The sequence below is a fragment of the Peromyscus eremicus genome, chromosome 6, assembly GCF_949786415.1.
Source record: "Peromyscus eremicus chromosome 6, PerEre_H2_v1, whole genome shotgun sequence".
In the NCBI taxonomy this organism is placed as follows: domain Eukaryota; kingdom Metazoa; phylum Chordata; class Mammalia; order Rodentia; family Cricetidae; genus Peromyscus; species Peromyscus eremicus.
Genome location: NC_081421.1, coordinates 70,907,675 through 70,920,579, shown reverse-complemented (window position 1 = coordinate 70,920,579; position 12,905 = coordinate 70,907,675). Strand labels below are relative to the sequence as shown.

The following is a 12,905-nucleotide window of genomic DNA, read 5'->3' as shown; positions in this document are numbered from 1 at the left end:
GACCTTTAGTATTCCTGACACATCATAACAGCAAGCAGCCGACATTCATTGTTTCCTTATTGTTCAAAATTCTCTATAATCACTAAAGCCCATTATCACATGTCCCTGTGGACTATTCTCACTGCCACAAACACATGGAAACTAAACAATATTCTCTCTCTCTCTCTCTCTCTCTCTCTCTCTCTCTCTCTCTCTCTCTCTGTGTGTGTGTGTGTGTGTGTGTGTGTGTGTGTGTTATGTAGGGTATCTTTGGAAGCCAAGAGAGGACGTTGGATTCCCCTGGAGCTGGAGTTATAGGCAGGTGTAAGCTGTCCAATGTGGATGCTGGGAACTGAGCTTGGTCCTCTGGAAGAACAACAAGTGCTCTTTCCTGCTGAGCCATCTCTCCAGCCCCAGCAACATGCATTCTTAGACAGAGACTGAGTGTGCCATTGTTTGAATGTCTCTCTGGCCACATGTTGCAGGCTTGGCCTTCAGCCTGTGGTACTACTGGGAGGCGGTGGGATCTTTAGGATATGGGCCCTAGATGAAGGGAGTTACGCCACTGAGGACTTGCCCCTGAGGAGGTTGTTAGGACCATGGATCACACTTCTCTCTCTTTTCAACCCTTATAAAGTGAACAGCTCTCTCCACTATGCACCCCCTGCTGTTATGCACTGTCCGCCACGGGTCCAAAGACAATGGAACCCAGTGATGGTTCTGAACACATGAGCCACAATAAAAGTTCTTTTAAGTTGATTTAGTTTAGTCATATGTAACAGAAAACTAACCAACATGATCAAAAACAAATCACAATGGAAATTAGAAAATATATTTAAAAGTATCAAGATTCATAAAAAAAAAAAACCCTAACATACTCAAACTTATAGGGTATAATAAATACAGTGGTAAGGAGGAAACTTGAAGGTATAAATGTACATATTAAGAAATAATTCATATGTGAAATCAATAACCTAACTATATCAGGGAATGAAGAAAAGTAAACTAAATCCAAAGTTAACAGGATGATGAAGGTATTATTCAAAGTGATATATACAATCAAAGAAGTCCCTATCAAAACCCCAGTGTTTATGCAGAAATGGAAAACCCATACTAAAACTCCTGGAGAATCCCAGAGGCCCAGGTAAGCATGGTAGTCTTCAGAAGGAATGAAGCCAGCAGAGGATAGAGCACAGTGGTAATGCACTTGTCAGCACATGTAAGACCCTAGGTTCAATCCCCAGCACTGAAATATAAGCAAGCAGGAAAGCAGACAGGCAGGCAGGCAGACAGGCAGGCAGGCAGGCAGGCAGGCAGACAGACAGGCAGGCAGGCAGGCAGGCAGGCAGGCAGACAGGCAGGCAGGCAGGCAGGCAGGCAGACAGGCAGGCAAGCAGACAGGCAGACAGGCAGGCAGACAGGCAGGCAGACAGGCAGGCAAGCAGACAGGCAGACAGGCAGGCAGACAGGCAGGCAAGCAGACAGGCAAGCAGACAGGCAGGCAGACAGGCAGGCAGGCAGGCAGGCAGGCAGACAGACAGGCAGGCAGGCAGGCAGACAGGCAGACAGACAGGCAGGCAGGCAGGCAGGCAGGCAGACAGGCAGGCAGGCAGGCAGGCAGGCAGACAGGCAGGCAAGCAGACAGGCAGACAGGCAGGCAGACAGGCAGGCAGACAGGCAGGCAAGCAGACAGGCAGACAGGCAGGCAGACAGGCAGGCAGACAGGCAGACAGGCAGGCAGACAGGCAGGCAGGCAGGCAGGCAGACAGGCAAGCAGACAGGCAGACAGGCAGGCAGATAGGCAGGCAGGCAGGCAGGCAGACAGGCAAGCAGACAGGCAGACAGGCAAGCAGACAGGCAGGCAGACAGGCAGGCAGGCAGGCAGGCAGGCAGGCAGACAGACAGGCAGGCAGACAGGCAAGCAGGCAGGCAGGCAAAAGAACAAAGTCAGAGGACTCATCCCTCCTCATTTCAACTACAGAGTTGTAGTAATCAAAATAAGGTGATCTCATTCCTTGCTCTTCTTCCCTCAACTCCTGACCTTCTCAGCCTTCCCCTCTAGACCATCTCCATTCTTTTCTGTCAGCTGCTGATATCCAGAAACACTTTCCACCAGGCAGCCCCAGTGGCCACACCAGGCTGGGACTCAGGTAGATGATTTTCACTATCCTTCCAGTCCTCCATTATGCTGGGTCCAGACTTAGTCATGTGTCAGTCTGCTTGGGGGATCCACTCATCCCAGCCCAACTTCATTCACTGGAGATTCCAGTTCTTTATAGAGACCAGGGTCCCTCTAGCCCTTTCATTCCTGTCTCGTCAGACTTTTTCTTTTTCTTTTTTTCTTTTTTTTATTGCAGGCTACTCCATTCCCAGGGGATTCCAAGTCTTGGTGTGGACCCAATTTTCCTATCTCTTTCTCACAGACCCTCTCCCCTTTTCTCATAACCCATCTCCATTCCTTCTTGTCACCCACTAACCTCTACCAGAGATTCTTCATTTGCCTAGAATTCAGACAGGGAAATAGAAACAAAAGAATGGAGTGCATGCACACACACACACACACACACACACACACACATAAGACCAAGTGTCAACATCTAGAAATGCTTCAATCATCATGACTCCAGATACCCATACCCCAGTACAAAAATGAAAATATTAACAGTTAAGACACTGTACCACCACAGAACAAAGTAACCCTATTCCAGGAGGCTATGAGAACTGCAATATAGCAGAAGGACAAGACAAACACTTCAAAAATAGCAACTGTGGATATGTTCAAGAACCTTAAAGAGGCTATGAATAAATCCCTTAATAAAGACTGTGAAAACACATAAGAAAAGGTTGAATGAAATTATGAAAACAATTTAAGACATGTAGCAGAATTTAACGAAGAAATAGGATCACTAAAGAAAACCCCAATTGTAATAAAACTGGGAATGAAAAATTTAAGATGTCACATAAAACCTTCAGAGGTAAGCCTCACCAACAAACAGGACCAGAAAAGAATTTACCCTGACACATAATAATCAAGACATTAAATGTACAGAACAGTGAAAGGATATTAAAAACTGCAAGGTAAAAAGACCAAGCAACATAGAAGGGCAGGCCCATTAGAATACCACTAAATTCTGAATGGAGACTCTTAAAGCCAGAAGGGCCTGGATGGTCGTTCTACAAACTCTAAAGGACCACAGATGCCAGCCCAGACGACTATACCCAGCAAAACTATCATTCACAACCAAAAAGGAAAGCCTAATCTTTTTGCAAAACACTATTACCTGGATACCTAAACCAAACAAAGACCCAACAAAAAAAGGAATTTATAGACCAATATCCCTTATGAACATAGATGCAAAAATTCTCAATAAAATACTTGCAAACTAAATAAAAAAAAATCAAAAATATTATCCACTGTGATGAAGTTGGCTTCATCCCAGGGATGCAGGGATGGTTCAACCGGTATTAGTTGATAAATATAATCTACTGAATATATAGACTAATACACAAAACCCCACATGATCGTCTCATTAGATGCATAAAAAGCCTCTGAAAAATTCAACATCCCTTCATGATAAAAGTTCAAGAGAGACTACAAATATAAGGGGCATTCCTCAACATAACAAAGGCAACTTAAAACAAGTCCATAGCCAATTTCAACCTAAGCTGGAGAAACTCAAAGCATTGCCACTAAAATTAGGAACAAGACAAGAATGTCCATGCTCTCCATAACTACTCAATATAGTACTTGAAGTCTTAGCTAGAGCAATAAGACAACTGAAGGCAATCGAGGAAATACAAATAGGAAGTGAAGAAGTCAAAGTATCCTTACTTTCAGATGATATGATTGTATACATAAGTGACCCTAAAAATCCCACCAGGAAACTTCTACAGCTGATATACAATATTTCAGCAACATATCAGAAAACAAAATCAACAAACAAAAATTAGTAGTTTTCTTATATAAAAATGACAAACAGGCTGAGAAAAAAAAATCAAGGAAACAGTAACTTTCACAATAGCCTAAAAAAAAAAAATCTTGGAATATCTCTAATCAAACACATAAAAGACTTGTATAACAAAAACTCTAAGACATTTAAGAAAGAAATTGAAGAAAACATCAGATGATAAAAAGATAGCCCATGCTCATGGATGAGTAGAACTAATATTGTGAAAATGACCATCTTACCAAAGCAAGTACAGATTCAACATCATCCTCTTCAAAATACAACTCAATTCTTCACAGAAATAAAAAAATTTAGCTTCATATGGAAAAACAAAATACCTAGGATGGCTAAAATAATAAAAATACTAAAAGAACTACTAGAGGTATCACCATCCCTGGTTTCAGGGTGTACTGTAGAACTGTAATAATTAAAACAGCATGGCGTTGGCCTAAAAACAGACATGTTGATGAATGGAATTGAAGATCCAACACAAGTCAATATACCTATGAACACCTGATTTTTGAAAGAGAATCCAGAAATACACATCAGACAAAAGACAGCATTTTCAACAAATAGTGCTAGTCAAACTGGATGGCTGCATGTGGAAGAATGCAAATTAATCTGAATTTACCACCCTGCACAGAACTCAACTCTAAATGGATCAAGGACCTCAACATAAAGCCAGATACTCTGAATCTGATAGGTGAGAAAGTAGGAAATAACCTTGAACTCAGTAGCATAGGAAATGATTTTCTGAACAGAACACCTTTAACACAGCACTAAGAACAATGATTAATAAATGGGCTCTCATGATGCTGAAAACTTTCTGTATAGCAAAGGACACCATCATTTGGACAAAGTGGCATGCATAATAGGAAAATATCTTTACCAATTATACATCTAACAGAGGCTTAATATCTAAAGTATCTAAAGAATTTAAAAAAATGCCAAGGAAACAAATAACTCAATTTAAAACTGGGGTACAGAACTAAACAGTGTTCTCAAAAGGCGGAACTCAAGTGACTGAGAGACACTTAAACAAATGTTCAAACTCCTTAGCCATGAGGGAAATGCAAATCAAAATTACTTTGAGATTCTTACACCAGTCAGAATGGCCAAGATCAATAAAGCGAATAACAGCTCATGCTGGCCGGGATGTTGGCAAGGGGAACACTTATCCATTGCTGGTGGGAGTGCACACTTGTACAGCTATTATGGAAATCAGTGTGGCAGCTTCTCAGGAAGCTGGGAATAGTTCTACCTCAAGATCCAGTAATACCAGTCTTGGGCATACACCCAAAGGACTCTATATCCTACTACTGAGACACTTGCTCAGTTATGCTCACTGCTGTTCTATTCATAATAATCAGAAACTGGAAACAGCCTAGCTGTCCATAAACTGGTGAATGGATAATGAAAATGTGGTACATTTACACAATTGTTCAGCTTTTAAAAAATAAAAATTATGAGATTCATAGGTAAGAGGATGGCATGGGGCAGGGGGAAGAAACACCCTGAGTGAAGGACCCCCAAAACAAATATTTTAAGCCTTCTTTTAAGTCCTCAATATGTGTGCTATTATCTGTATACTGACAGAAGTTAGGCACCTTGTCAAGGAATATGTGGGAGGAAAGGGTCTCCTAAGGAGGGGAAATAGAATATATTGTTATAGAGAGAGCAGTGAGACTGAGTGGGTGGGTTAAATGGGGAGGAGGTTGGAAGAGAGAGATGGGGGTATGTGGGCTGGGGACAACTAACATTAAAGTGATTTGAAGACCCATATGGAAACTTGCTACTGAAAAAAAAAAAAAACTGTCTATGTGTATGTGGTAGTTTGAATGAGAACGGCTTCCATAGGCTCATATATTTCAATGCTTAGACATCAGGGCATGGAACTGTTTTAGGATTAGGAGAGATGAGTTTGCTGGAGAAATTGTGGTCTTGTATGAGGGAGGTGTGTAACTGGGGGTTGGATCTGAGGTTTCAAAAGCCCTTCCCAGGCCCATCTATCTATCTACCTACCTATCTACCTATCTCTGCCTTGAGGATTGGGATGTAAAGCTGTAGCACTATGCCTGCCTGCTTCCTGCCATGATGATCATGGACTAACCCTCTAAAACTGTAAGCAAGCCCCTAATTCAATGCTTTTTTTTATAAAAGTTGTATTGGTCATGGTGTTTTCTCACAGCAATAGAATAGTGACTAAGACAATATATGTATGTGAAATAATGAGGGAGACAATGCCCCAACTGAACATCTTACGCCACTAAGTGAAACCTTCAGTGCCAGGAGTGGGTTACATTCAGTTGAGTCATTGGCCAAAGGGGACCCATGGAAACCCTCAACATCTCAGGTTATTGCCAAAGTTATTGGTTGCTCTCCAAAAACTGATGGTAAGACCCTATTGTTGAGGATAACACTTACTTGTGTCAATAACTTGTGATGTGATGGGCCTTGGGCCTAAAGGGAAAACCAAATGTTACTGTTTTCCCAAAGGAACAAAGCAATAAAATGACCCCTAACAACATTCTGCTACACCAGTAGGTCAGTGCCCCACCCAGCCATCATCAGAGAAGCTTCCTTTTAGACAGACACTAACACAGAGACCCACAACTGGACAATTTGCAGAGACTGAGAGATTCTGGAATACTCATTTCTAAGTGGGATGTTTTCATCGAACCCCTTCCGCTCAGGGTTCAGGGAGCTTTGTGGAAGAGGAGGCCAAGAGATCACAGGAGCTAGAGTGGCTGGAAGATACTGGTGAAATTATTAAGGCCACTCCACGTAGTTAAAGGGAGATTTATTTAGTGGCATAACTTACAAATGAAGGGATAGGTAGGTTGCAGGTTCTGGGAAAGACGCAGTGCAGTCCGGCGGTGTTCTCTGGAGAACTCTCCTTGGTCTACCTCTAGCGTCCAGGGTCCAGGAAACAAGAGAGCACGGCGTGTCCAGATCTCAGGTCTTCAGGGCCCTCTCTTGGCCCTGCCTTGTAGGCGTGACAGTTACTGAAGCCTCAATGGGGTAGCTGGAATGGCTACCCACTACAGGAAGACCTGGAGGAGACAAGGCCTTCTGGACACAGCGGGACTGAGGCATACAGAACTCACAGACACTGTGGCAGCAGGCACAGCGCCTGCCCAGGGGCAGGCCAGACAGGATCTCAGCTCTGAGAGCGGGGGATGGACACGAGCTCCAACCCCTAACCAAGACACTGTCTACAACGGACACCCACTGATGAAGGAAAAATCAGTTTTTTCCAATGGAGTATCAAGAGTACATATTCCAGGGCAGACCCTGTGCCCAGCAGCTGACAGCCAACACTAAATGATCTCAAGGGTATTTTTGTAGACATTTTTGCCTCATATTGCTTTGTTTAGGTATTTTTTTTGTCTTATTGTTTTTTTTTGCTTGTATATTTTGGTTTCTGATTGTATGTGTGTGTGTATGTTTCTTATACTTTTTGTTTGTCTTTTGTTTATTTTTTTTTGTGGGGGAGAGGGTAGCTTGAAGTTGGATAGATAGGGAGGTGGGGAGGATCTGGGAGGAGTTGGGAAAGGTCAAAGCATGATCAGAATCTATTGGATGAAAAATTTTTCGAGTTAAAAAAAAAAGATAAGGTGACCCTAGAATGAGGACAGACATCCTGACCAATGCAGACCTAAGGAAGGACCAGAAGTAAATTTATCTTTTTTTGTTAGGATTCTGCTGCTCTTCACAACACACCGACTGCCAAGACTGGTGAGTTTTCCCTTTCTGATCCCTCGCCATTTCCCGTGACTGTAGCCTGAGATATATTTCTCTTGCTGGAACCGTGGGGGGTCCTCGGCCATGACCACAAAACATTCTCTTTTGATGAAGTATTGAATGCTGTCTGGACTCCTGGGGAGTCCTTCGATATGTACACCTCCCAGCCCTTGCCCCTCTCATGATGTCGAGTAACTTGTGCTGATGCAGGTCCACAGATTACCTGTCCTTGGGAACGCCTGAGATGGGAGCCTGGGATTCTGTTTGTTATTATAATTTTTTAATTTTTATTTTCTCTTGGCTGCAGTCATGGGACATGGAGGCTTCCTCCTCGTGGTTCCACTCCTCCTATGAGAAATGCCTTAAATATCCTCAGATACCAGTAAATTTGGCCATGTAATGGCTGCTTGAACCCCGATATTTCACGGGAATTATCTAACTTCTGCCAGCGAACAGGCAAATAAAAAGAGTCACCTTATCCCCACGCTTTTACCTAAGCTCTAAATCCTCCCTTTCTGATTCTCTCTCTCCTGCCCACATGCATTCCTGAGCCTGAGGAATCTCTGACTCCAAAGAACGCGGCTTATCTGACCTCTGTTCTGTTCCCCAGTACCGGATGGGCCGCTAAGCATGGACAGGTCTGGAAGCAGGCTAGGATACATGCAAATAAGTTTACAATCAGGACCCACATTGGGATCATAATAATCCAGATGGCTCTCTAACCAGAGATCAGTTTACAGCCTGCCTCCTGGCGGGTCTTCCTAAAGCTGTCCTCAAACCACCAAACTATCAAAAAAAAAAAAAAAAAATTCAAGACATGGAATAAAATCTGTCTCTTGTCTCCCAGAGCTCCCTGACATTAGGGCTAAACTTAAGCATCTGGAGAGCAAGGCTTCTGACCCCACAGGCAGAAGTTTCAGATGTGACATTTAAGGCATACCATGGGAAGGATAAAAAAGCCCATGAACAGAATTGCCAAATGTTGGCACATGCCATCCAAGCAGCTGCATAAGGGCTTCCAGTTCCCTGTTTTAAATGTGTGATACAAAAGGCCACTCCAGCTAGTGCGCGCCCTGCCGGGCCATCAATGGAGCCTTGTTCAAAGTGCCACCTAGAGAGATAACTAGTCAGCTGACTGCCCCTATGCACCCAGTGGCATGGGGACATCAAACTAAGACCTCCAGCAGACCTCCTAGGCTTGGCCATGGGCTCATAGGGAACCTAGGATGCAGCATGGGGCGATCTGTTTCCTTCCTGTTGGACACCAAGCCACTTAATCAGTCCTGAGGGAGTTTTGGGGGTCCCACCTCTCCTTCTTGTTTCCCTGTTGTCAGGGTAGGGGGACAGCCTTACCCACCTCACCAGACCCCACCACTTAATTGTATTTCCAGGGGTACCGAATGAGAAGAGATTTTCCAGCTAAGGTAGGAGCTTTTGTTTCATTTGCTCCCTCCATGTGCCTCACTCCAAACTGGTCAGCAGTGCTTCTCATGCACAGTGACACAGACAGGGCCCTGCTCTCTCTCAAGTTCTAGAGGACACCATGATCCACTGCCTTGTCACCAATTCCAGAAGAATGAGGTTTCACCCTGCAAGCTTTTCTCTTCCTGGTTCCCTCTTCTAATTAACTACTCAGCTAATTGTTACAAGATCACCATAGAGCTGGAGTCCAAGGATCATCAGATATACCCAGGTGGTAAGGCAAAAACAGACCTTAATATAACAATCTATTACTGTTAAATGCTCTCAACAATTGATCACCTGTGTCTTCTGGATGCTAAACTAATCAAGGAAACAGGTGCCTTAAAATAATCTTTCTCTGATAAAGCATATCTCATATAAAAATTAAAAACACATTCCAATCTCTCTCTCTCTCTCTCTCTCTCTCTCTCTCTCTCTCTCTCTCTCTCTCTCTCCCTCTCTCTCTCTTCTCTGCACATGCTTCTTCCTTCCCCAGGCCCTTCCTCTCTCACTAACATTAACCAATATATGCAGAGTACTAAACACTACAATGGTCACCAGCCCAAGACTTTAATTTTCTCATGGCTGCTTCTTAATATGTTCAAAATTTTTCCAAGCTCCACAAAATCCACCTGGACAGGTCAGCAAGCTCTGGAACCGGCTTGAATCCACCCAGACAGCACCTTGTCAGATGATTTCCAAGGCAGCAGATGACCCAGGACGCCTGTCTACCTCCAAAGCCTCCTTCCCTACCCAGCTAAGAGTCAACCAACACCCACCAAGTCAGCTGGAAGCAGTTTTTCCGGGAGAAACGACGCCCCTATTCCTGTTCACCCGCTTTTTTTTTTTTTTTTTTTTGGTTTTTTCGAGAGAAGGTTTCCCTGTGTAGCTTTGTGCCTTTCCTGGAACTCACTTGGTAGCCCAGGCTGGCCTCGAACTCACAGAGATCCGCTTGCCTCTGCCTCCCGAGTGCTGGGATTAAAGGCGTGCGCCACCACCGCCCGGCCACCCGCTTTTTATAATAAGCAAACAGTCTGGAATGTTAGGATTCTGCCGCTCCTCCAGCTGCATGAATGTGCAGTTCAGTAGCTAAGCACGGGGTCTTACGTCATCAGTGCACTGCATGATCCTGCAAATGTGTGCAGTGTGGTCACACAATCAGGGCATGTGTGGAGTAGCTCCATAAGCCCACCTGCGCATGTGCATGGGAATCCTTAAAAAGCGGGACACAGACTCCTCTTCTCTCTACTCTGCTCTCTCTTCCCTCCCTTTTCTCTTTCTCTCTCCTCTCTGCACATGTTTCTTCCCCAGGCCTGGTTCTTTCCCCCTCCTCCTAATAAAGCTCTGATACTGGATTTTGTCATGTCTCATGACCTTTTCACCTGGTAACAGCGCTGTTATTATTTTTGAAACAGCAGTTTTGTTTTGTTTGTCATTGTTTTTTTTTTTTTTTTTAATTTTTTTTTCGAGACAGGGTTTCTCTGTGTAGCTTTGGAGCCTTTCCTGGAACTTGCTCTGTAGACCAGGCTGACCTTGAACTCACAGAGATCCGCCTGCCTCTGGCTCCTGAGTGCTGGGATTAAAGGTGTGTGCCACCGCCACCTGGCTAAATTTATCATTTTCATCACTCATTAAGATCATGGTTATCAAGAACTCAAAACTGGGGCTATAGTTAGTTCAGCGGTTAAGGCACTTACTGTCCTTGAAGAGGACCTGGATTCAGTTCCTAGCACCACATGGTGTTCACAGCCCTCCGTAACCTCAGTTCTATAAAATCCAGCAGCCTCTTGTGACCTCTGTGGGCCCCAGGCACACAAGTGGTATACATGCTGACATGCTGACAAATGCATGGTACACATGCTGACATGCTGGCAAAACACCTATACACATAAAATGATTTTTTAAAGGCAAAAGCTAACAAATATTTGCAAGGAGGTGGAGAAGCTTGAACCCTGTGCGTTCCTTGTGAGATTGTAAAATGGTGCTTCTGTGTGAGAAATGATCAGTCAATTCCTTGGAAAGCCAAACACGACACCTAGGAATTCCATTTCTGGAAGTTATTAGAGCAGAGACTCAGAATGCAACGTTCACATAGCAATGCTGCTCACAATAATCAAAGGGCGCAACTAACCAGTAAAAAGCTGCATCCAGGAACAAACTCATGGATACACAGAGGTGGAAAATGCATACAATGAATACTTTCTGGCTTCAAAAAAGGAACAAAACTTTAATAGATACCACAACCTGAGTACGTCTCAAAATCATGATGCTGTGTATAATAATACAGACACCAAAGGGCACATATTACACGATCCCACTAATCTGAGGCATCTACAAGAGGCAAGGTCATAAAGACAAGGAAATAGGTTCCCAGGGGGAGGGAGAAATGGAGAGCTACTTTAACAAAATCTGTGTGTGTACACATGTGTCATAGTGCATGTGTGGGACTCAGAAGGGTCAGAGGTGAGGCTGTTGGAATTGGGCCTTACCTTTCACCTTCTTTGAGGTAGGCTCTCCTGTTGGCTGCTGAATGTACCAGCTTATCTGGTTTGTGAGCCTCCAGGGATCAATCCTCTGTTCTCTGCGTCCACACTTGCTCATGGTAGGAGCTCTTGGACCACAGATGTGCAATACTGCACTGCTTTGCTGTGGTTTCTGAGAATCGGGACTCAGGTCCTCAAGTTTACAGAGCGAGCTTCTTGATTACTGAGCCACCCCCCATAGGTATTGTACAGTTTCTCTTTGTGACGATGAAAGGTTCCAGCACTAAACAACTGCATCAGCAAGGTTTGCACACCTCTGTGTGCTGTGTGCCGCATCCGATCCAGCTCAGTCCTGGAAACCTGACTGGAGAGTTGAGGGAATGAAAGGACAGACACACAGACACATGCACAGAAAAGCTGGGAGCAGGTTGGCTGTGCTGGCTGGGGCACAGCCTGGAACCTCAGGGTTGTTATTACCTACTCACTGGAAGAGGGGTGAGCTCACCTCAGTAGGTGGTCTCTGTGGGCCACAAGTCTCAGGTTGCATTCATCTGGGAGGAGGGGGAAGCTGCAGTTGCTAACTTTTCACAGATTTCCTCTGAGCCTGACCTAAGGGGAAATTCTTCTGAGCCTCATCCCCTATCTCCCATTCCCAGGGAAGGCTTTGCCATTCTGTATTAGTCAGGGTTCTCTAGAGGAAGAGAACTTATAGAACAAATATACATATAAATTATATTACACATTAATTATTTATATATGTTTGTATATAGTATACACATAGTAGAAATATAATTAATTATATGGAATATATAAAATGTTATATAAAAACCATATATAAAGAATGGCTTGCAGGTTGTGGTCCACCTAGTGCAATAATGGCTGTCTACCAATGGAAGGTCCAAGAATTCAGTAATTTAGGCCACAAGGCTGGGTGTCTCATCTGGTCTTTAGTATACACTGGAATCCCTAAGAAGTAGACTATAATGCCAGTGAAGGAATGGACTTGCCAGCAAGAGAGAGAGAGAGAGAGAGAGAGAGAGAGAGAGAGAGAGAGCTTTCTTCTTCCATGCCCTTTATATATAGTCACATCCATGTGAAATAATAAATGTTCACTTAGGATTGTATCCACTTTTTACATATTTACTCAAGGTTTCTACTGCTCCCCATGTCTATGAATGTATCTAATGTCACTATGCTTCCCATATCAGGTGACAGAAACATTGACTATTGTGCTGTATATATTTGGCCACACCACAGTTATTTTGTAAGGGTGTCTGTCTGAATCCACATG

The 12,905-nt window shown here is 43.9% G+C and overlaps 1 long non-coding RNA gene across 4 annotated transcripts in view; it reads left to right on the top strand.

The window, feature by feature from the left end:
* The window catches only part of LOC131913338 (uncharacterized), a 33,054-nt gene extending 23,086 nt beyond the window's left edge, over nt 1-9,968 (top strand). Inside the window, exons 1-5 of one of the 4 annotated variants that reach the window (XR_009379868.1) lie at nt 6,610-7,303; nt 7,625-7,664; nt 9,062-9,094; nt 9,200-9,366; nt 9,749-9,968. This is a non-coding gene — a long non-coding RNA (uncharacterized LOC131913338). Of the gene's footprint in view, nt 1-6,609; nt 7,304-7,624; nt 7,665-9,061; nt 9,095-9,168; nt 9,367-9,748 lie in introns of those variants that run through there. The other 3 variants (XR_009379866.1, XR_009379867.1, XR_009379869.1) reach the window with 3 other exon arrangements.
* Nucleotides 9,969-12,905: the final 2,937 nt, after the last annotated feature.